Source organism: Pavona decussata, unplaced genomic scaffold (genome assembly GCF_977016875.1).
Source record: "Pavona decussata unplaced genomic scaffold, jaPavDecu1.1 SCAFFOLD_154, whole genome shotgun sequence".
In the NCBI taxonomy this organism is placed as follows: domain Eukaryota; kingdom Metazoa; phylum Cnidaria; class Anthozoa; order Scleractinia; family Agariciidae; genus Pavona; species Pavona decussata.
The window spans coordinates 1,150,723-1,176,213 of NW_028145566.1; the positions used below are offsets into that span (position 1 = coordinate 1,150,723).

The 25,491-nt window shown below is 37.7% G+C and overlaps 3 long non-coding RNA genes and 1 pseudogene across 4 annotated transcripts in view; 2 read left to right on the top strand and 2 right to left on the bottom strand.

Moving 5' to 3' along the window:
* Positions 1–25,491, top strand: part of LOC146466087 (uncharacterized) — a 277,353-nt gene that overhangs the window by 98,216 nt on the left and 153,646 nt on the right. The window lies entirely within an intron of this gene.
* The window catches only part of LOC146466091 (uncharacterized), a 65,343-nt gene that overhangs the window by 15,084 nt on the left and 24,768 nt on the right, over positions 1–25,491 (top strand). The window lies entirely within an intron of this gene.
* LOC146466094 (uncharacterized) lies at positions 10–2,474 on the bottom strand. Its single transcript, XR_014868158.1, has 6 exons — positions 2,293–2,474; positions 1,349–1,376; positions 1,181–1,222; positions 830–853; positions 181–240; positions 10–89 (listed from the first exon to the last, which is right to left on the bottom strand). It is a non-coding gene; the product is annotated as an uncharacterized LOC146466094 (long non-coding RNA).
* LOC146466095 (uncharacterized) overlaps positions 7,960–25,491 on the bottom strand; it is a 150,696-nt pseudogene continuing 133,164 nt past the window's right edge. The window contains exons 15-17 of the transcript XR_014868147.1: positions 19,897–20,019; positions 16,967–17,101; positions 7,960–8,780 (exon numbers count right to left, since the gene is read on the bottom strand). The product of XR_014868147.1 is annotated as an uncharacterized LOC146466095 (transcript). The remainder of the gene's footprint in view (positions 8,781–16,966; positions 17,102–19,896; positions 20,020–25,491) is intronic.

Consider the following 25,491-nt stretch of genomic DNA (forward strand, 5'->3'; position numbering starts at 1 on the left):
TGGTGCCCCTTATGCCCCTGGGGGTGGGACACTTTTTGTAGCTTTTTTGTGTCCCAACCCCCCACAAGAATAACATGTGATGTTGTCATCTATCAAAAAGTACAAAAGGTGCATAACAATAAATTAACATACTTTTCTGTAGTAAAGACAGATATAGAGGTGACTTAATTGCAGTTTTACCTTCATCTGTCGAAGTGCAGTATTTGGCCTTGTGGCCATAGCCATGACAGGTATAGCACCCTGTAAAGAGGTGGAATAGGAAGTTAAACTGTCTAAAGAGTGTCTGGTTATGAGTACGGTTAATAAATATGCAGTGAAATTTAACATTGTAATAAATTTGCTGTCTTTTAGTAATGATGGTTCTCCAACACATAAACATATTGCTGTGTATTATCTCTTGGAAAAACAGGACTTTGAAACAAACAGTAAAAGCATACCAACAGCTGGTATTGAGTATGCCTCTCTTTAACATTTTCACTCAATCAGCAGTAACCTTTTTAATTCATGTGCAGAAAATAAATTGCCAGTTACTTTTTCATCTCTTGTAAGCCTTATCTCTGATTGTGATCACTACCTCACTAGACAACAATCGCCCATTTATTTCACTTAGTGAGGGTTTCATGGTCCTCACATTTCGAACAATATTTCTCTTTCTCTATGGAATTGACCTATATCCATCCAAAACAACGACTTAATATTAAAATGTGCAAATAACTGCATACACAACTGTCACGTTTGTTATGGGTGTTTTCTTCCTCTTGCCCATCCCTGCAAAAATAGTAAACATGGGAAATCATGGATAGTATATAATCCAATGAGTTGCACTTACTTCTGACTTCTTTTGTTCTTTTTTCTGCAATATAATGGAAGTAATAATGAGATGTTAAGATGGGATAACGATACGAAAGTCAATGTTTTGTCCAAGTGGTCTGAAAATTTAGATTGTGATGGAAAGCGAGCACGCTTTTAAATTTTGCAAGAATTGTAAGTGCACCTAGTTAATCAAACATCTAAAAAAAACGAAGGAAGAGTTATCCATAAAATGAACGATTTTACTTCCTTTGAACACTAGTAAAATGATACTCATCACCCCTCCGCTACTGACTCTCATCCAAAGAAAATTGAAACGAGGAAACGGTTAATAATTAAAGAATAACAGCATGTGCATTGTAATACTTACTCCGTGGGCGGTACGGTTGAATTTCGGGCTCTGATTCTGTTACTGCGTAGAAAAAAAAAGTTCATTGGCAGATACTGTGTAGTGTACGCTCAAAGCAGAACTACACCATGGTAAGAAATCAATGTCAAGCAAACAGAAACAGGTAAAAGCAAGAAATGTCTTTCTTACCGGTTACAGAGTCTTCATCTTGGTTCATCTAACGATGGGAAAAAAATATTTTTTTTAACATTTTACGAACTAATTTTAACACGCATTATGACGTTGAAAATATTTAAAAGAGAGCAATGTAGGCAGCTTGAAGTGCGTAAACTAAACGGAACACTTCCTGTGAGGGGATAGGTGGGATACAATGCCTTCACGCGGTTTTATAGAAAAGGAACGTTTGACTGTTTTAACCATGTAACGTTTCTAAATTACGAAAATCCGTACGAAAAGGATTAGAACAATAAAAAGAAATCGCAAAATGTAGAAAGCGAGTTAGAGTGGAACACCTTTGAAGTTACACCGTAAAAATCATTTTGCTGCTTCGCTTTCTTTGCCTTTTTTTTTTTTTTTTTTCTTTTTTCTTTTTTTTTTTTTTTTTTACTGTTTCATTTCTTCTGCCTTTCATTTTGACGTATCCTTGATGTAGAGAGAGTGGTTTAGACTCATGCATCCTTGCGAGAAAGCGAGATTATAATTTTTAAGGGGATCAACATATAAGGTTAAAATAATTGTGCGTAATTTCAAACATGACATAACGACTATAAACTTCCAAACCGTGTTTCTGCATAAACTCGGGCATAATGAACTTGAACAGTTATAATAATTATAACTGTTCAACGTGTAAATTATTTACACGTCGTTTTGTCTTGTTTTCCTCGTTGCTGCTAATTTTCGTAACCAATGCTGTCAATATCCGACACAAAGCTTCACACCGCCATCGAAAAAGGGAGGGCTGTTCCTGGGGCTGCCGAAATATGTTTGTGGACTTTAAATTGGTAGTTTAAACATGAAATTATGAACCCTTTATATAAGATTATTTTCAGTTTTGTACGAAGTAACTGGATAAGTGCAAAATCAATTTAAACAAATAAGAAGCAAAACTGCGTAAGTGTACGACTTTCCCTTACTTGTTCCTGGCCGGAGCCGTCCGTCTTTTCTCTACTTGCCATTTGCCTGTAAAATTGATGAAAAATGGTCAATACCCATAAAGGGCGTATGGTTAAAAGAGACAATATTTCTAACAATAGACCGGTGAAGATAAAGCATTTTCTGTAAAGAAAATAAAAGAGAAAAATGTAACTTACCTTCTTTTTTTTAACGCGGAAAAAAATGGCAACTTGCAGCGCGTCGGCCTCCCTCCTATACGAATTTTCGCGCCATTTCCGCTTGCTGCAATTGCAATGGCGCGAATGCGAGAACTGCTACCTTTAACTTGCGCCAATCTCCACCCTGTGTGGAGTTTTCTGGGGGGGGGGGGGGGATAAGGTATTTCCCGTACATTATTGAATGTTCTGATTGTTGCCATAACTAACTTCTGAACGCGATGTTTTGAAGGAAATGAAATGACCTTTGGTCCAGATCGAAGCAATATCATGAATTTTTACAGCCTTAATCTCACCCTTTCATGTTTACTCGGTGGATATTATGTTAGACTAGTAGTAATCGAAGGTTATAGTGCGTCGACTTAGGCCCTTAGACACCCTACTGGGTTGCATTAATCATGTTAAGATTACAGAAACCTGTAAGTATAGTTGCAAAACATTAGCTTATTGTCTTGGAACAATTGTCAACAGCCGTTAGAAACGTTTTATACTACCAGTCCCAGGTGTTTATAGGGCATCCTACCAAGGATGCGGCGAATATTTCAGAAAGAAAAGGATCTTACCTTGTCTTGTACTTTTCGTTTTGTACTTTTCGTAGCGACCACGAGGAACGGGATGAAACGCACGCGGGACGTTTAGATGCTATTGTGACGCTTTTATAATGAACGGTGAAAGAAAAGTTCCTCAGAGATGCATGACATGACCACACTGAAGAAACGTCTGTGTTTTTTTAAAACATTTTTGCACTTAATGATATTTTTATATCAATCCCATCCGATATACAATCCTATGCGATATACAACCTCTTTTCTCGATTACTCGCGCTTAGGAACATTTACAGCGGTATGCTGCTGCCGCTGAACATTTACAGCGGTAGGCACTGGGTAAGAAACGCGCTGAGCATGATGGACTGTCATATTCATTATGCTATTGTGACGGTGCGATTTTGCACCGACATATTTTCTCGATTTTTTGCGCCAAGGAACACGCGCGCTGGGCATGATGGACAGTATTGGGACGACTCGATTAGCAAGCGTCTCCTTCGTTGACGCAATAATTATATTGTTAGCCTATTGAACAAAGAGGTTTATGAAGGGGTAAAATGGGAACTGATATATATTGACCTGCCTTCGCCTTGGAAAAATGAGATTTCAGTAACCTAAAGTGGGGAATTGAAAAAAAAAGTAGAAATGGGAATGGGGCAATTACCGTGAAGAATGTTTTGTCCATTCTTAACTAATTCACTTAGCCAATCATCATGCGGTAAACAATATTTTTGTGGACCATGTACAACGGTGCAACAAAGTCAAAATCTCTGAGCATGCGTTTTGACATATGTGTTAACCACATTAATACGAGAGCAGCTAATATCCCTGTAGCCTTCCACGCAGTCGTTTTTAGTGCTCCCTAAAAACTAGCATAATGAAGAAAGTGAGAACATGAGATTAGTTGTTAAATTCCAGCAGAACAGAAGACATTTCGCTAGCTTTCAGGTCAATGGATACGAAATCAAATATGGATTACTAGTTACCAATCGATGCTTACCACATAGTGGACTGTAGGAGCGAAGTGGTTTGTGCTATGACGCCGCAATGAGCATGTTCAACCCATCCATGGTAGTCATTCACTGTGATATGTAAGACTAGAGAGTGACCATGCTGCTATCTTACGTATTTTGTAAATCAGATATTGCCAACCCCGCGTGTACAACGATGCCTTTAAAAGATAATACAAGGAGCTGAAGACAAAAGAACCCTATAATCTTCTATATATCGGTAACATTTTGTTTTCCGTTAACTTCTTTTCTACAAAATCAATTGAAAAAAGTTGCCCTACCGGATCACTGAAGAACTTTTCTGAAGTGGGTCACGTCACTTTTCATACTATTTTCTATTACATTGGTTCAAAGGGCCGAGACGGGTCAGGCGCCAACGGACATATATGTCATTATATGTTATTTAAAACATAATAAATGTGGAGCTCCGCTTTTAGGCTTGTCTAAATATATATATTATAAAAAGAAATTTGATGCTGATCACTGTTAGGGCTTAAAGGGTTCAGTTAGAATGTTTTTAAATTGAGTGTCCTAAAACGAAAAGCAAAGCATTTACTTTGGCCAATCACAAAAGATTAGTTTTGGTCTTGCTTCTCATTGGTTGAAAAAGTGGCGCGAGTTTTTCTAACCAATCACAGAGCGTGATAAAGAAAAACCAAAGCAAACGCGAAGTTACTTTCGATGCTCAATTGAAAACCGCTCTGTTCCAGGTTTAAACTTGTAGAGAGCAATGTCGGGCAGCGCCAAATTGAAAGATGAATTAAAAACGAGGGAAGACTAGACCACTTTTGGACTCTCTTCATGTCTATCCCTACCTTTGCTCTCCGCAATGGCCGCTTTCACATGACAACTTCTCTGCGGTAATAATCCGTCCGAAAAATTATTCCTCTAATTGTGAACACGGCACTTGGCAATTTCGTGCCCAAAGTCCTCAGGTTTTTTTGGTCAACGCTTGGTCACCAGGAGAAAGACTGGGGAACTTTAATTTCATTAACGCAGGATTTCTGCGGTAACACAATGTAAGCCGTTATGATGCAGCCACTCAAAAAAAAAAAAAAAAAATCCCGAATTCCAACCGCTGGCCAAAGAGCCTGAGAACTCTGGGTACGAGATTGGGCACTTTGATGTTGCAGAGTCCTTGCTCTTAGAGGGATAATTTGTCCTGAGATATATGTAAATAGACATACAAGAAGGCTGATAAAAGCAGGCGAATTGCCCGTCTAAATTATAAGCTGACCCGTTCAGTTACAGATGAGTAACATGTTGAAGATACACAATCTACCAGACGAGCAAGAAGAAATAGTCCAACATGCGTGTGTTATTTTCCGCACTAAATTATTAATATGTATTATATGAACGAATCCTTTACAATCACAAAAGATATTTTTTTTTCACCTTTTAGCGCAGAAGGATCCAGAAAACCGCTATAGGGAGTGTGTATGAGGTTGCTAATAAAGTAACTATATTTTTTTTAAATAGCTTAGTGTGTTGTTCAACAATTTGATTTTTATCATCTCGTGTATAGCCTCGCTGAAAGCAGAAGCTGTTTGAATGGTGAACATATATATGTTTTTGTACTGATATACCCTTTCAGGCGAGTGGTGTATATCACCCAATGAGAACATTTAAGCAAACTATTAAAAGTGTTGTCTCATCTGTTTCTCGGATCGTTTTGTGTCCTTTTGAAGACATATTTGTGTAAGCTAATGGAGTTTGATCTGTTTGAATGCTTTAGTTGAAAATTTAGGTTACAGAAAGTTTTATAGGGAATGGAATATTATTTCCCGAATTTGCGAGATGCTGTTAGCTTTTCAAAAATGCTAGCTGATTTTTTTTTCGCTTGTGTCACGAAATTGCGAGCTGTCATTTTGCCGAAGAAAACCTGAGGTTTTTAACAACTATATTCAAAATTTTCAGGCGATGTTGCACCCTGTTGAAATAAACAACAATAAAGTTTATTGGTTGATGACGCCTGATGCCGAAAGATTGTCGGAAAAGGGATCACCTAGCCCGAAAATGGACTAGATCAAGGAAGGAACAAATTTCACTAGGTCACCGAAAAGGCATTGATCGTGAGATTTGTTGGGAACAGCTTTGTTAGTGTTTACACCAGACCAGCACGATCTCAATCTCCCACCCACCAACTAAATCGTTACGATTTCAGATCAGACCAACATAAGATGTTTGTCGTGCACCGTTTATTCCTTATAACTAAAGATGAAATCAGCCGACAGCAAAAAAAAAAAAAACAAAAACAAAAAACAACAGAACCAATAGATTAGACAAACAACGAATAACTAACTTCTTAGACGAAGTGACATGCTACCCGTGAGGAAAAATGTTAACACAGACATGTAAGTAGAAGTTACTTGTATGGAGAAGGATCCGAAGCCGTACCAGTCTGGGTTATTTGTATCCGTTAAAGTGTATATGACAGATTTTTTTTTTTTTTATTTGCTTGATCGAATCTTCTTGTTGTTCTCGTATGAAAATCGAAAAAATAAATTCGCTATCGATTTTTCTTCCCCTCGTTTGAGGCGGTCAAAGAAGTGAAATTTCACTTCTGGGTGTGTACAAAACCGCGCAAGGCGGGAGACTAGGGATAGTGGACCTGTGACGTCAATACAAGAACGCCACTTTCGCAGATTCTCTGTTTCAGTGTTTTTCCTTATGCAAAGGAAGAAAGATGGTTCTGCGGTGCGTTGTTTACGGCTGCAGCAACACGAAAGACGTTAAAAAGTGAAACAGAGAATTCCGCGAAAGTGGCGTTCTTGTATTGACGTCACAGCTTCACTATCCCTAGTCTCCCGCCTTGCGCGGTTTTGTACACACCCGGAAGTGAAATTTCACGTCTTTGACCGCCTCAAACGAGGGGAAGAAAAATCGATAGCGAATTTATTTTTTCGATTTTCATACGAGAACAACAAGAAGATTCGATCAAGCAAATAAAAAAAAAAAATCTGTCATATACACTTTAAGCTCCCGAATGACTTAGACATGTCTGACATATGACTTTTGACCCTAATACTGTTTTCAAATCTGTGGTTTACGAAGAAACTATCCATAGTTGGTGATTCATTCTAATTCTGGCAACTTGCTTGAAATGGAAAACAAAATGCTTATGGTATGACATCAACTGAACGGCTCTATTATTTCCCATGTTTTTGTTTTAGCTTTTGTAAGCAGAATTCTGCTGCCCGCATTTCTGTTTAATTTTGAGCCGTGATTTATGTAACTTGTTAATAACTATGAGAGCAAAATAACAACCAATTTAACGTTTAACAACACGTTGCTTTATTTCTTCGATTGCGTCAACCCTAACCGTGTAACGTTTACAATCTACCCATTTTTCCTTTGAGAATGGTCCCAAACGTTAAAGATACATAGTTATCCCTTACTATTTTAATTTATTGGCATTTTTTTTTTTACCTCAACAAGAAAAACAGAATCAATCATGTACAGGATTCACATTTAAATTTTGGGTTTGGTGTTTCCATTGATTAATTAAAGGTCTTGATAGCAGTAAACAAGTTATAAGTAAAACATTTATGTTTTATATTTATCTCAAATTCAATTTTGTTACCTTTTTTTCGTTACTGGCGATGGCTGTTGTAACGGCCGAAAGATATTGTACTTTTCTTCAAAATAATTTAATTGCCTCCACATCTAGGAATACGTACTAGCATCAGTGATATGTGAGCCTAATGAGATACATTTCAGCTGGAAAACTACTGAAAGCAATGGCATTTTCCTATTTCATCAAAGGATTAAAACTACAAACGCTGAAAGACAACACTGGAGCTTTGATGCATTATTATACCATGATATTATTTCCAGTTGAAAGTGTAAGTACTTTGTTAGCCTCAAGGTCAAGGCACCGAAAACAAAAACTATTCCGTAGGTTGCCTTAGCTGGTCTTATAGTAGTTTCCGCTTGAAAACTGGCCTTAAAAGAGCAGATATACCTATAGCGCAAGCAAATTATTTTCAATCAAAATTCCAATATTAGATTTTCTTGGCTCTCGGCTCCGTTGGAAGTGTCAGCATTATAGTTAAAGTAACTTATTGACACAAGGTTGTTATACTCTTGAACACAACTAAACTCGAATTTAAGATAAGTGCAATTTGTGATCACCTTCTAGATATAATAACCAAGAATGTATTTTTTTAAGTATTTCAGACTGGAATAATTTTCCGAAAACAAAATAATTAAATTGGAAAATGTTACTGTACTGATCAGTCCCAAGATAAGAAAAAAAAAATCCTGTTCTTATGGTCTTGATTAGCTGAAGAAAAAAAAAAAAAGAAAATCATCCTCATAAAAAAAAAAAAAAAAAATTAAACTGTAGGGTTTGCTGAAAATAGAACACTCTCAGTTCTTCTCTAGTCACTACCACAGAAGCCGAGATCACAGGTAGGTGTGCCACTGAGGTAATACACGTAGAAAGAACCGCAGTTCCTCACTCGGATGGTAGTTGAAAACTGGCAGCATCCACTTTTCCAATGAAAACATACCCTTCTGTTCACTTGACCATCAGCAACATGAGGGTGTCCGCCTGATAACCATCCTGTTGCACCAGTGTTACACCTATTATAGGGTGGGCACGAAGAAGCCATTTGTTTCCCTGCGGCACCTTCAAACCGATACCACCCAGACAGTCCAGAGTCACAACGATGCAGAGGAGTGATGTAAGTTATCTTTCTGATACCATTGTTCAGACTGTTATAGTTTTGGCATTCTGAAGAGAAACGGTAATAAAAGTAACACAGTGATAATCATCACAAATCAGACTAAAACAAGTTTCAGTTCGTTGTCGTATCCCAGATCATTGTTACCAGAGGATAATATTTCTAAGCATTAAAATTATCATAATTATTATAATCATGATTTAAAATAATTCCAGCAACACCATTCCAGCTCGTAATGCATTATGCCGCTAGGGAATACAGGGGCGTAGCTACCAAACACGCACATGCGCAAGATAAAGTACAATCAGTGACAAAATAAGAAATAAATCTTGGGATCTAAAAAAAAAGTTTAACTGCAGTTCGCTGAATTTAGCAAGACAAAGGTTTTCAGATAGTAATACATTGCATCGTACGCGATGACGCACAAGTCACGGTTAATTACTAACATCTCCCAGAAATGTCGCCGCTTTTTGGGTGACAGGTGCAAAAAGGTCATATTTTCTCTCTTCCATTTATTAATATTCATAAACATAACGAAGTTGCCACTGGTAAGATCCTCATTGATTTTGCAAATGTGAAGGACAGGCGTTTGTCTCTTTTTCCTATTAAAAACTGAAAATAATCTTTTTTCATCGTTTTCTATTTCTCAGTGCGCGAGCAGGAGGACTTATGTACATCATGCAATCTGATTGGTTCCGGTAGTGGGCGTAATTTTTCGATCTTGTTAACGAACCCAGGCGGATTTTCACCCAAATTGCTGCTATAAATATAGACGAACATTTGCTGAAAACGGCCCCTGACGACGAATTGTTGTCCCAAGTTAAATGTTGAAAAAAGAAATATCACAGGAAGGAATGTCATCCCTTTTTCCTCTCTTATCCGCCCGAGCATTAAAATTAAGTCGCAATATTCATAGTAATTTAGTGTTCAATTGGCGTGATGTGTTGCCATGGTAGTGTAAGAAGTCAGAACAGAAATTGTAGAGAAATAAGAAGAGCACGTGAGTGAGGGAAAAATATCCTTACAATAGGCCTTATCACGGTTTTCGACGCCACTTTGTCGAGTAGGCAAACAGGCTTGAAATAACAGTGTTTGTATGGAAATCCGATCGTTTCTGAAAAATCTATGAATTGGAAACTTTTGGCACTAGCTAGGAAAAGGATTTTATGAAAAAAAAAATTGGAGGGATGTAGCTGTGCCACATAGCGTCCAGTCGTGTTTTGAACTTTCGATACATTTCCCTGCATTTTTCCCGCGAACTATTTTTAGTAGCAGTTTACGGCTGGTTCGCTATACAGACAAAATGTATGGAAAGTTCAAAACACGACTGGACGCTTTCTGGCACAGCTACATCCCTCCAATTTTTTTCTAAAAATCCTTTTCCTACTGCAAAAAGTTTCCAATTCATGAATTTTTCAAAGGCAATGTTTTATGAAAATTATTTCACATCGGATTTCCATACAAACACTGTAATTTCAAGCCTGTTTGCCTACTCGTCAAAATGGCGTCGAAAACCGTGATAAGGCCTATTTAACCTAGCCAACGTCTTTCAACCTCTCACGTTCCAGTATTCTCGGTTTTCACATGACGTCACCAAATTCTAAAATTCAAAACTGGGAGGCCTACAGAATTTTTACCTTCATTCAAGGAGAGATGACCTAAAAGTATGTCTGTTCACAATTTCTTAGCTCGATGTCGTGCTTCCTTTTGAAAATAGAACGGTTTCAATTTCCGAGTTTCCATCGTGCGTGACATTAGGAGGACGGCCGTGTCAGAGCTTTTCCGTATCTTAAAAATGACTCTTCGGGTGATTTTCAGCATTCTAAACAATTTAAGTTTGTGGAGAAATATTAATCTAAACATTCGAAAATTAACAAGGGCAAACAAACCTCTTTTCTGGCAAAAGTGAACTCCAGATGTTTTTTCCTATTTCCGGCCGCCATGTTTGTGCCCCTCAGAGGGACACAAACATGGCGTCTCCATACTAAGCTCTATAAATTTATGTGGAACATTTTGTCAAATAACTCGAGTACAGAATGCCGCACAGACCTGACACTTGGACAGATGCCTTATTTATTTATCCTCTATACCATGTCAATTTCTTGACTTCATTCATGGAATGATTTCGATTTTTTTTTTCAATGGCGTGACAGTGAAAACCGAGAATATCCGTAGGTTTGATTATACGTTGGCGAACTCTAACGCATGTCTCAATAAAGCGACGCAAACACAGGCGCAAGCACAAGCATAAGAGCTTTATGTCAAGTGAAAAAGAACGCGACGCAAGCACAAGATAAAAAAAAAAATGAATGATCCTTTTGCTTGTGCTTGCGCTTGTGCTTTTACCTGCGTCGAGGCCGTTTTCATGGTGAAATAAGTATTCTTACGCTTGCGCTTGTGCTTGCGTCGCTAGTGAAAACCAGGGTTTAGAGAAAGGAACTTACGCAATCTTATCTTTAGATCGAATTTGGCATAGGACATGCACTTTCAACAGGTAATATTATTGAAGTTAAGAGGAGATCGAAAACATTGAACTTACCGAGAGCAATCCCCACGTGCACATGCATTTTTACGCTGCGCACGATAATGATCACAGTAGATATCATTACAACAAATTTGCTCTGATTTCCTCTCATTTTATTAAAACAAGGAAATCTCTTTTGATCCGTTGTTTGCAAAATTCAAACCAGTGGCGAAGCAGTATAATCCAAATATTAATAAAAAATTGGATACGATGGTTTTTCTTTTCAAATTACTGCGACAAAATGTTAAGAAAATATTTAAAGAAAGCTTTAATCGAAAAACAAAAAAGTTGAAACGGGAGTCATGATTTTGTTCACTATTTTTTTTAAACCATATTTGCAAATTGATGTAAGCACTTGAATTTTGTTAGAAAAGGGCTCTCACCCGTTTTTTGTAGGAAATAATGTAAATGGCACACAGCAAAGTGTTTGTATTAATTGCAAATTTAGATTATTACAAACCATATTTTTGTTTCGCTAAATTCCAGCCATATAGGACGGCGGAAATACAACGCGCTAGTCTTCCAGGGATAACACACCTCCCTCCAGCTTCAATATTCAATCAACACATTTGTTTTTCTTCAGAAGGATACCCGTTGAGATTAATTTTTTCTTTGCATTTAAAGTTAGAACCCAAAAATCCAAAAGTGCCAGGAATTCATTGGAAGCATAAAAGAGTCCAAGAAGGGAATTCAGACCGCAAGAACACAGAGGAGATTGCCGAACTTGGCTAAATTCTTAAAATACCAACCTAGAACCGAAAGGCATCGAGATATAACCTACCTAAAAGTGCGCGCGTACGGTGTTTACCCACGAGCTGTTGACGTATCAGAAATCGAACGAGTGAGCGCAGCAAACGAGTGAGATTTCTGATACAAAACAGCGAGTGCGTAAACACCGTACAAAGCACTTCCCATGCTGTAATTGGTTTATTTTATACATACTGAGATTTTTCCGTGCTGAACAGGTTTGGTAAACATGTACACATAGCCCACAAGTGTTTTATTGTAATAATGAAAGTTATTTCAAAAGTGCGTTTTCGACTGCTGTGATTGTCAGACGTTTACTTGAAAGGCCTCCATTTTCCGCCATTTTTTTTTATCCAACTGTTCAATTTGTTCTGACCCATTTGCACTTGATTTAAACCACATTTTTTTTTTTTTTTTTTACGAAGGACTTTTTGTAGAATTTATTTCGAGATAGTATGGCGCACCAGGTTTATTCATCGCGTCAGGTCGCTTTTCGGAATAAATCTTGTAAACGGCAACTGGATCTCTTTCAGGTGGACCGTTTGATGGTGCGAAAGCCTTCGGTTTAACAGCTCCTGACATTACAGGGTTCTGCTCCCGTTCTAGTTTTCGTTTGCTGTTCAGAATACTCTAATTATTCAGTTCCGTCAGCTTTCATGTGAAGTTGCACGTCGCCCCAAGTCATCTGCCGATGTTCTTCACAGCCTCTCAAGCCAAAATGCACCGAATTGAAAAGCAACACTGTGTTTGTTTCGGCATTTGAGATTCCGAGTAAATTCTTTTCTAAAATCTAAATCAAACGCAATGTCTTCCATAATATTATACTCGCTGAGTATACTTGCGTTCTTTTACATACCGGTTGAAACTTGAAAACAGCCCTCGAAGGCATGATGGTTCATAGTCTTGGCCATCTTTTCTTTTCACGCAAACAATGAATTCACTAACGTAGCGGTTGAGCTCTTCTGGTTAAATTTCTTCAATTTTTCTTTGTTCGTTTTTCTCCAACAGAAATGCAGTAAGTAGCTTCACATCCCGCTCCGCTTTTGCTCGAGTGTTTTGTTTTCTTGGTCGGTAATAAGCTTATATTCTCCGCCGGATGGGTTTATCCAAAGGTTTGAACCTACTGTCAGAACATTCAGCCACCATTGCCAGAACATTCAGCCATCAGTAGTTGTTTATCGGAATGTTTTGCCAAAAAGCCGAAATCCCGGAATGCGAGAAATTTAGAGCCGTACAAAAGCTAGTGCAATCGACAAAGATACGCCAAAGCTACCACATTCATTCATTCATTCATTCATTGAAAATGGTGATGCGTTTTGACAGCCGCTTTCTGATTGGACGAAACGGATTTCCCACGTGTGAGAAAGTCGTTTCGCTGTTGCCATTGGCTGCGAGAATTTCCGAACCGGGTTTTCAACAGATCAATTCTATCTGTAAATCTCAGTATGTATGAAATAAAAATGTTTGATGCATGGCCTAATCCGATTACAGTTTATAAAAACCGAAGAAACATACTGCACGAAGAGTATGCATCCAATCTCTAGTGATTCAAATGAAAACGGTGTGGGGCCAATAGTTGGTGTATCAAGATATTTTGACTTAGCTCGGAGCACTCCACAGATATGATGTATACGAATTAGTAAAATCAAACACCCCTTGTTCTAAAGAACTATAGAATGTGACGGAGATGAGCACTAATTTTTTGTCAGATGAATTTCGATGACTGCCATCTAGGCACCGACATCATAATGTGATCTTGCGTTATACCACTGAGGGATGTTATATCACTAAAAAGTGTCTCGTTTAGCAAATCTAATCTTTCGAAAACAAGAGCTTTTATCTTGCCCATAGACCTCTTTCATAAATGGAGGGCTTAATTGCTATTCTTTTGTATGCATTTAAATTAGCCTTCCTGGCCTCGCTAGCATGTGTAAAAACAAAAGTATTTTCACTCAAAAGCGAGGCCAAGAACGCTTATTTGCATGCACATAAAAGAATACTAATTATGCCCTCCATTATGAAAGAGATCTATTCTCCTCCAAATAGTGTGCTGGCCGTTTCCTTTTAAAGGCTTACGCAATTTGAATATTCATTCCTACATTTTGAGAGGAAAGTAGAACGAGTAAGATAGACGTTAGCTTGTTCCAAATACCTACAAGTTTGACAGGTTCGAAATGAATTCTTGACGGACTTTATGTGACTAACAAAGTTCGCCAAATTTCTTTATCCTTTTTTCTTGATTACTTTGTGCTATTTGGTATGGTGGAATATAGCGGGTAGTGGGTTGTTTTTCGTTCAGAGAAAGACAAACGGAAAATGAAAGTAAACGTGCCAGACTGAAAAGACCTTCCAATGCATACCAAAGAATTACAAATCATTGTTCATTCACTTTTCCTAAAAAAAAACAGGAAATAGCATTTAAGCAAGTGGATGGCAGGTTTACTTCTACGGAACGGGAATAAATCATGAAAAAGACCGGAGAAGAATAAGTTTACTTCTCATGCTCCCTACCAAGTGGGTTGTTTTACAGCGTTCCTGTATGTGAAGACCTTTTAATGGCAGATTTCAATTATATACAGCAGAAGGTTTAACGGAAAACGCATGAAAGACGCATGGCACATAACGGCACATGAAAGAAGGTAGGTCAGAGCCGCGCTAAAATTTTACCCAGGTGGCCTTACGTCTGATTGAAAGATAAAAATACGAAGAACAGATGCGTATTTTGTCTTTTGAGGACGAACCTAGATAACCCCTTCCGCAAAGATACACACACCTAAAAATCGCACACTTGAAAAACCGTGCTATGAGTTAACGTTCATTAAAGGTTTAGGTTTTCTAATCGAGATATTTTAAACTACACTTTGCCTAGTCGGAGTCCATTGTATTATACAATGTGAATAACATCAAGTAATCAGAGGTTATTTTTTCTTTTTTTGTGTGTGTTTTTGTTTATTTGTTTGATTGTTTGATTGTTTTTCAGTGCTTACAGTGGTGGATAGCGTAACATCATTCTAACCACCAATGTTTTCCGTTTTGATCCACGAGCTTAAAAAAAAACGCATTGGCCGAAGTAAATTTTATATGACTTTTATTTAACTTAAATGTTAATTTTCGTGGAATTATTGCAAAGTTGATTAGAATTTTTCGTTACAGAAACGATTCCTTATATCTCAAAATTTCAAACTATCACACAGTAGACTCTACTTTTGTGGGCCCTTATAATTGAGAGTTGAGTGTCGAGCCCATGCTTTGGGAATATTTTAAATTAATGTTTGTACAATGACTGCACTTCTTTAGTTCTTCGAAGCATTTTGCTACCTAAACAACAAATTAAACTTTCGAAACTATCATCCTGCCATTCAGTTCAACCATAATTTACTTGCCCATGTGGTTTGTACATATTTACACTGGCGATAAAGACTTTTCTTCTTACTGTTTTTTTCTTTATCATATTTATGAAAATTATGATTATAATTATTGTTTTTATCTGTATAATCCTTTCTTTGTTAACTGTCTATATGAACAAGAGCTTAGAATCAGCACGTTCTGATTACGTTTATAAGTAATGCAGTCACAGAATATCTGCGTGTCTTAGCTGCCCTTTTTATATTAAACTAGTTGTAGTTTTCACTAGAGCTGCCCCCAATTTTGAAGATCTGTTTAACACCTGTATGTGGTTTTTACTGGATATGAATTAAAATACTGTGCATAGGAATGTTAAAAAAAGAAACGTTTGAATATTTATTGAAGTTAACAGCCATGTAACTGGTTAGTATATTTCTCTGTAAATTTGACATTGAAATCTATTGCAGTCATACAGTTTTGTTTTGTGAAACAGCAACGTATTGTATGTATAATTATGTGAACTCGTGCTTTGAAAGGCTGCTAAAGATGCAGAAGATGACCAAACCTGACTTCGTGGTTGCAAGACCTTGACACTCAGACTCTGCTAGAAGACGGCAAAACGCGAACTCGTGGTTGAAATGCTGCCAAATGATGGCGAAATGCGAACTCGTGGTTGCAAGACCTTGAAACACTGCTAGAAAGAGCTCGAAATGCTGCTAGAGGACGACGAAACGCAAACTCAAGCTCGCAAGACCGTCAAACGCTACTCGAAGACCTCGTGGTTGCAGAAAGACAGCTACCCGACAGCACCTTGCGCTCTTGTTGAAATATTACCCGAGACCACCATGCGCGCCTAGTTTGATCAAATCGAGATTTTTTTCGCATACTAACAAATTTACTTACAGTACTTACTTTCTTACATTTTGAAATTCCTCATATGTATACACGCGGGGAATCCTAGGGTGCCTCCTCCGGTTTTGGCCTCTGTGCCAAAACCCTGCGGGGGCAGCAATTAACAACTATTGACCGGGGTGGAGGTGCCTAGTGGTACCACTGGCCTCCGACACTAAGGTGAATAGTTGTATTACTATATACTAAAACAGTGCGATAATATGGTACGAAAATGATGATTTTTAATCATTGATTCCTGTCAACCATTACAATTTTGCAACCAACAGCTTTTTCACAGGTTTCATCGATAAATTTAGGCTCAAATGGATCAAGGTTTACCTGTAAAATCTGCCAACCAAATTTTGCCGCCTCCTTTGTGTTAGCGGGGCAAGCTTCTTCCTTTATTTGTTAAATTTCTTCGTTTGTTACAGTAGGAGACCGTGAAACCGTTTTTCTCTTAATAAACGCGAAGTTTACGAGTTTTTTGGAGGTAAATAGCACTTGCTATCCCAAGTTCCAGTAGCCAAACAGAGCGCGCCAATGCACTATCCACTGTTTTAGTTTATAGTAGCATTCGATATCTCTGGTGGTACAGGAGAAACCCAGAGCATAATGAAAACGTGTAACGGGACGTCTCCACTCCACGTTGTTTTTGAACTTCGTGTGTGTGATTGTTTGTTTGCAGGATTCAAGTATATAAATCAATTATATGAGATCATTGTGACTCACCTGACGCAGAGTGACTGCAGTTTTTCCCATTCCCTACCAAAGGATGGTTGCACGAACAACTGTAAGATCCCAAGGTATTCGTACATGAAGCAAAACTGTGACAGTCGTGGACGCCGCTAGCACACTCGTCGATATCTGTGGATAAAAATGATTAAATCAAGACGCTCATTACTGACATATAATCAAGTGCCTTTTAGGTAGCGTTTACACGAACGCGGTTTCATTTTTAACCACATTGTTTTCGTTTACACGACGCTGGTCGAGACCGTCACCGAAACCGAGGTCGCCGGTTGAAATTTCACTTCGGCGCGAAGATTTAAAATGGGGAACCTCACATGGAGAACAGCGCTGGTTTCATATAAATTAAATTGGCTACTTTCAACAGGAGTTCTACTTCGTTGTCAGTCAATGCGTCCATGTGAATTGTGCGCTATTTTTCGCCATTTTGACCACAAGTCACCAAAGCATGATATAAGAGTTTGTATGGCGTTAAAATTAAATCGAAAAATTGCCAGCAATATTCCCAGAAACCCACAAAAATATAACTAGAAATACGTGACTCGCAAAACCTCGCGAAGCTGGGGCTGGGTAGAAAGCCCTCTTTACTCGTATTGTAGCATCAAATGAGGAGATTAAAAGGGGGATAGGATTTTTTTTGGTGAGCATGGTATTTTCGTAGTTCCACAGGCTAGTTTGCGGCTGAAAATCTATTTCTGACGCTACGTAATGTACAACGGGCGTGCAGCGCTGTCATGTTCGATGAATTTATTTCCCCACGGAAAATTATTTTACCGCGGCCACAAAAAGGCGTAATTTCTTCAATGCAATCTTTCACTAAAAGGTTTTTAAAAGAAAGGGAAAAGATTCTGGAGAGATAGTTCCTTATCCAGTGAGTATTGATGAACATTGCAGTTGAAATTTGATCATGCAGGCATATTAATTCCGATGTATGCAAATTTTGCTCCAGACGACGCCAGACAATCTGACGTCATTCATACTTTGTTTTTCATTGTTGCTAGGCAACAGTGCGGACACTTTCAAAGAGATGTAAACATATAAATAAATATATTTTTCGCTCGAATTCGCGCGGCTTAGCTCCGCTCGGGCCGGCTCGGCCCGACACATTTACTAGAAATACGTGACTCGCAAAACCTCGCGAAGCTGGGGCTGGGTGGAAAGACCTCTTCACTAGTATTGTAGCATCAAACGAGGAGATTAAAAGGTTTCTGAACATAGCAACTATTTTGATGAGCATGGTCTTTTCGTAGTTCCACAGGCTAGTTTGCGGTTCAAAATCTATTTCTGAGGCAACGAAATGTACAAGAGGCGTGCAGCGCTGTCGTGTTCGATGAATTTATTTCCCACGGGAAATTATTTTACCGCGGCCACAAAACGTGTAATTTTTTCAATGCAATCTTTCACAAAAAAGATTTCTGGAAAAAAGGGAAAAGATTCTGGAGAGATAGTTCTGTATTTAGTGAATATTGTTGAAATTTGATCCGACACGCAAACTTTCCCGATGTATGCAAATTTTGCTCCAGACGACGCCAGATAGTCCGACGTCATTCATACTTTGTTTTTTACTGTTGCTAGGCACCAGTACGGACACCTTCAACGAAATATACATACATACATACATACATACATACATACATACATACATACATACATACATACATACATACATACATACATACATACATACATACATACATACATACATATATATATATAAATATATTTTTCTCTCGAATTCGCCGTTAAGCTCCGCTCGGGCCGGCTTGGCCCGACAAATTTATTAACCTCGCTATGCTCGGGCCTTCGGCCCTCGCTTCGCGAGGAATTAACCTCGCTACGCCAGGGCCTTCGCTCCTCGCTTCGCGAGGAATAAGTCTGGAAAAGCTTACCCGTTGTTTTTTGCTGCGTTTTCAAGGCTTCTCTGTGCTTCCAAACGCCGTTTTAAGCGGTTTATCTTACAGCGGCTGGTCCACGTGCACCATTGTATTATGTTAATGAAAGGTTGGGCACATTTTAGTACTCATGCCTAGGTTTGACCGTGAGTTTGTCATGACATTCCAGGGACGCGGCTCGCTCTGCCACAAAAATAGCGCCCGATTTGAAATCAACTTTGTTTTCAACGAATGACTGTGTCTCAATAAATGAACTTCTTGGCATGTGGTGAGGCAGGTAAGCGTGTTCTTTAGTGAGGTTTTCGAAGTGCTTTCCGCAAATGACGGGTCAAATTACATTGAAATTCGACTTCAAGTTTCCAACCTTTCATTAACATAATACAGTGATGCACGTGGACCAGACGCTGAGAGATAAACCGCTCAAAACGGCGTTTGGAAGCACTGAGAAGCTTTGGAAACACAGCAAAAAACACCAGGTAAGCTTTTTCAGACTTGAGTATATTTTTTTGTGGGTTTTGTGGAAATATTGTTGTCTAACTTTCGATTTAATGTTAACGCCATACAAACTCTTATATCACGCTTTGGTGACCGGTGTGTTGACAAAAAGATAAAGACGGCGTAATTATCGAACCCAGATCCCTTTCCTCAATAATGAGTGAATGGGAACGAGATCGGCATAACGTAAGCACCTGAAAACAGTGAGATTGGCACCGTGTAAACGCTTTGAAACCGTATTGTTTTATATGTGGTTTCAAGGGCATGGAACCGTGACGATTTGAAACCGCGTTAATGTAAACGCTACCTTCCTTTAGCCGTTGTTATAGTTTAGTCATCTTACTTTCGATGAAACACGTGAATAACAGTATATGTAGGAAAGAAAGAAATAAAGTAGTTAATAAATAATTCAAGGTAGCTTACTGACATTTCTGCTTACAGGGCTTTTTGTCTTACGTTTTCGCTTATGGAAAGGTAAACAATACTACTCCCTTAGTATAGTAGATCAGACTAGACGTAGCTTACCAGTACATGTTTTTCCGTCGCCCGAATATCCAGAATTACATGCACAGGTGTACGATCCATAGGTGTTATCGCACATGGCGTTGACATCACAACTATGAGAGTTGGTAGAACACTCATCGATATCTACAAAAATGTAATGAGGAAAAGTCTCAATGATCATAGTTAATTCATATGAAATTTGCACTCTCGTTAAATCGTTCTAAAATTCCTCTGTTTTTTTTGCACTATTGCATTTTTGTCATTTCTCTCACTGTTGTTGCTTTCGTTGTTATTGTCGCTGTTGCTGCTGCTGTTGTTGTATGGGAAATAAAACACCTAATTAATGTATGGAAAGTTCGTGTAATGTTTGGAGGACCCTGTTAACTTCAAAATTACTTGTCCCCGAAAACATTTGTCACTATGCACAATTTTATGCAGGATATTTTATTCTTTTGTTTGAACAATTTACACGAAGCACCTGATAAATAAATAAATAAATAAATAAATAAATAAATAAATAAATAAATAAATAAAATATATAAAATAAATACACCGGTAAGTAAAAACTAGCGATATAATGATCCGACGTTTTTCTAAAGCATTATTAATTTAACAAAAAATAATAATAAAAATAAAAAATAAATAAATAAATAAATAAACAAATAAAAAATAAATAAATAGATGTGTAAAGCTGATGTACAGACCATCTTCTCTTCAGTTTTTTGGGGTTCTATGTAGCGAGGGTACCTTAAAGAGGCCCGCGGCAGATTTTCTGGACTTAGGGTGGAAGTTTTGAAATTACATTTCGCATACAAGATAAACTTCGATCTCCTTCATACTACATCATCATTGCAACATATGATCGAAGTTAATTTTATCATCGGTTTCCAAGCAACTTATAGCAACGCAAACGTCTAGCCTCTCATTTTAAACATTGTCGATTATCTCGAAATCTTGTGAGACACTTTATGACGAGACTTTAGGGTTTTAAACTATTCAAAACTAGACAACTTGTAGGCGAAATTAGAAAAACAAATCTGTAAGAACGTTTTCAAGTAAAAAATGAATCAATTTTTATGGGGTGATTTTCCCCGTATTTTTTACCAATATCAATATAGGGGAAACTCTAGCTAGCTTCCAAGCATTATGAAATATTCCCGTGCAAACCTTGACATGTTTCACCACCGTATCCGCTCTTGCATTGGCAACTGTAGCCTCCTCCTGGTTTATCAGTGCAGCTTCCCTCATTCAAGCACGGACTTGAATCGCATGATGAAATTTCTGCAAGGTAATGTTAAAAATGTGAAATTTTCAATCTTCAAAGAGAACAAATTCCCTATGAGCAAACAAACCAACAAAAGAGGAAATCGAGTGCAACAATATTATGATCCTCCCAGGTTTGAGTAAGGAAAGCGTAATTATTTGTGATAGTATATTTTTATCAGTAATGTGTGTATTGTCCGCTATTATATAGAGGTATAACTGCTGGGGATAGGCTATGTTGACTGGTATTTTGTAATGCAAGATTTTATTACGTCATGTGATAAAAGTATTCGTACCGACTGCGAGGTTGTTAGTGAAGGGAATTACTATGCCTATGGTCTGGAGTACGGCGGTAAAGGCCGAGTAATCTAGTTCGACGAAGAAGTAGTGTGATACACGTCTTAAACCAGATTTAGTAGCTTAAGAAGCCAGTGTTTAGTGGCTATCCTTTTGTATTGTAACACTATCTAGACCGGACAATTTTCAACTTCTGGGACCTGGAGGTTAATAACTACGAGGATATTCTTGGTTTTCACGTGACGTCACCAAATTCTAAAATTCAAACCGGTAGGCGTACAAAATTTTTACCTTCATTCAAGGAAAGATTACCTAAAAATATGTCTTTTCACAATTTCTTAGCTCGATGTCGTACTTCCTTTTAAAAACATAGCTTTTTCCAGTTTCCATCGTGCGCGTGACATCAAGAGGACGGCCATGACGGAGCTGTTCGTATCTTAAAAATGACTCTTCGGGTGATTTTCAGCAAGCATTCTAAACAATTTAAGTTTGAAGAGAAATATTTATTTCAACATCCGAAAATTCACAAGGGAAAACAAACCATTGTTCTGGCCAAAGTGAACTCCTGGTGTTTTTTCCTATTTCCGGCTGCCATGTTGGTGCCAACATGGCGTCTCCATACTAAGCTCTATAAATTTGTGTGAAGCATTTTGTCAAATAACTCGATTACGGAATACCACACAGGTCTGACGTTTAGAAAGATTACTTATTTACTTATCATCTATAACACGTTAATTTCTTGACTTCATTCATGGAATGGTTTCCATTTTTTTAAATGACGTGACAAAAATCGACAATTAAAACCGGCAATTGAAATATGACAATGAAACTTAAGAGCGCCTGTCCGTAAAAAGCAAACATATCGCAGCAACGGTGGAAAATTCGATTCCTTTCATATTTTAATGATCGATTGGCTAGGATATGAACAAAATCACTGTGTATTTTTTTTTTTCGGTGAAATACCCTATTTATTTCAAAGGAAAAATGCAAATAACAAAAACCTGTTAAAATCATCATTTGAGCCGCTATATTATTACACGGGTTAGAGCCTCCCGTGTTAAAAAAAAAAAAAAAAAAAAAAAAAAAAAAAAAAAAAAAAAAAAAAAAAAAAATCAGATTACTGCCTTTAAAACACCCAAATATTTTTCTACAATCTCTAAATATCTGTTGAAATGTTTTTGGGAGATATTGTGATGTTCTGCGTATACGAAATCATTTAATTTCGAAGGCATTAAATTCATTGCAGTAAAAGTACTTCGTAAATAAAATTAATTTTCAGTATGTGCGAAACCTACAAATAGATTAAGCTTCTGGTGGTTAAGATAAGAAAAGATAAGAAAAGTTCTTTTTACAGATGCCCTATTTCACATAATGTGGTTTTCAATAGGGGACTGCATAAAAAAATAAAAAAAAATAAAGAAATGACAAAATATTAACAATATTAAAAATATTAAAATATTAAAAATGGATGAAACTAGGAAATGTCACACTAAGAAAAACCTAATTCAGACTTAAAATTTTTAACTAATGAAATTCTAAAAGCATCAAAAGGTTAACATCTCATGTCTTCTGGAAGGGAATTCCGGTCTGTCAATACACTATTAAAGGATCTGAGTAGTCCTCAGTTCGTATTTGATCTAATAGATCTAATAGTTTCCTTGGAGCGGGTGTTATGGCTGTGACAGTCTAAGCCTCGAGTAATCATAGTGTTTCTTTCACTGTCATTAATAAAATTATGCATTAAAATAACACCGTTGCATTTGTCTTCTGGTTGATAGTTTCATCCAGTTCAGATCAAGAAGTGCTTGAATGTTAGAACGATGGTCTATAGATTCCTGTAAAAAAAATTCTTTGAGAAAATGATTTAGAGCAATGCGAAAGCTTTTCAAAGTCCGTAAAAAATGCAACTACTTGACCTTCCGCGATAAACTTTGAAGTTGCGGGTCAGACAAATTATTAGGTTAAAATAAGCACATAGAAAAACATTTAGAAATGTTCTAACCTTACAATATGCTGTAAAAGACAGGTCCAAAGGCCATTTAAGCACGATTCTCTGGCCATTCGTCGCTTAAGTTTGAGATCTGTTTGAAACCTCGGATGCACACCGCGCAAACTGTCAACGTATCCAGTGGTCGAATACCAATATTTGATCAACATTCGGCGCTTTTTATCACGATGCATCTTTTTCGAAGGCTTAGTCATTTGTGAAGTATTGTTCCGTTTATAAAGCACGGAAATATAAAAATTGATCACTGCTAGAATGGCTAAAACATGTTCGCGCTTAAAATCTGTCTTTCATTGCGGGCAAGCCGTTTGTTCGTCGCGCAATGCAATATCATGGACATTTTAGGGGGCTGGAGGAGGGTGAATATGCAAAAATTCTTGATTACTGAACAACTACAAACTGAAGGCAGCAACAACAGCAACAATTAAGATAGTGATACCCTTAGGTACGTTCTTTTTCCCGTTTCCATTTTTTTTTACGAAGATGACCACAAATATCGCATTTCCGGTATAAATGGCCAATAAACAGCAATGAAACAACGCACTCCTTTGAAAATATTGCCTTTCTTTTGTTTCCTGAGTGAGTGGAATTCTAAGAGAAAATTGAAGCACCCACTTTTTCTTGTTCTACTTTTTTTGTTCTACCGTAAGTGTTGGTGACTGTGGCTTCGGGTGGTCATTCATCTGTGGGTTTTAAATTACTTTCTTGGGGGTGAAAGTTTATGATGTCTAAATTAAATAATAACTAATTTAAAGTTCTTACTAAATTTAAAAATAAAAAAGGCTAAAAAATTCAATTGAATTATTGGAAATTATGGTTTTACGTGACGCCTATGGGCCGCAACATCATCCTGGCTGGTTTTATACCAATATCTTCCTACGCGCATCCCCACCCTACTCCTCCTTGTGTCCATAAATACTAACATTTACCAGCCCCTAAGTGTCGCGCATCAGGTTGGAAACAGAGAACTCTTTCACATTTCAGAATGCATTCATTAGTCAATAGGAGCTGTTTCTGCTCCTCCCTTTAGTGACTTCTGTATAAACAAAACACCATATCCTGTTACTAGCCCCATCCACCATTCACGAGCAACATACTTACTACAGCGATTAGTTATCACCAGTCGATTAACCTACCATTGACGTGCTGTCATAACCTCGCCCCCCCCCCCCCCCTTTTTTTCCCACCACCCTATAAAATACCAATGACATAGTATGACGACAAACGGTTTCCTGCAACGCAACATATTTTGGGTTTCATACTAGAATATATTGCATTTTAATGCCAAAGACAGAAAGAACCTAATCATCCCCTCCCCCATCCCCGCCCCAGCAACACCCCTAACAAACCGATCCAGGATTTCAGCACGGCAAAAGAAACGTAACTAAAGGTATCGCTATCTTAATTGTTGCTTTTGTATTTGTTGCCTTGAGTATGTACTTGTTCAGTTATTACCTTATTATAGGAAATTAACAATGCACTTTATTAACGCGATTTTACAAAATTCGCCTTAATTTGATGTATCTTAATTAATGTCGATGTAAATTCAATACACGTTATTTTACATTGTTATTTTAAAGCATCTTTATTTCATTACAAAACCTTATTAGGCCATGACTCCTCTATTGGCTCTTCAGAGTCAGTATCTGACAGGACGTCTTCGATTAAAATCGAGTTCAAAATGTCTTTTGATTGATCTTGATACTCCTCTGTCTCCCCGAGAGAATAGCTCACTTCTTCTGTTTTCCTCTTTAAAATTTCCAAAACCTGTTCGTCCTCCCAATGCACGGTTACTTCTACTGGTATTTCTAATCCGCCTTGAATCATTGGAGACCGTTTGTATTTTATAGATTTCACCTGCCCCATCACGCTAGCTCCTCTCTTCAATGAAAACCAGACATATCGGCTCATTTTCGGCTTGAAAAAAAAAAAAAAACCTAGAAACATCCGTACACTTGGCTTGGAAGGTTTTATTGACGTAGGACAAAACGCAGTTTGGCATTCAGAAATGTAAAGTGCGAGCTTGCAGAATTATGAAAATCTCAGTAAAT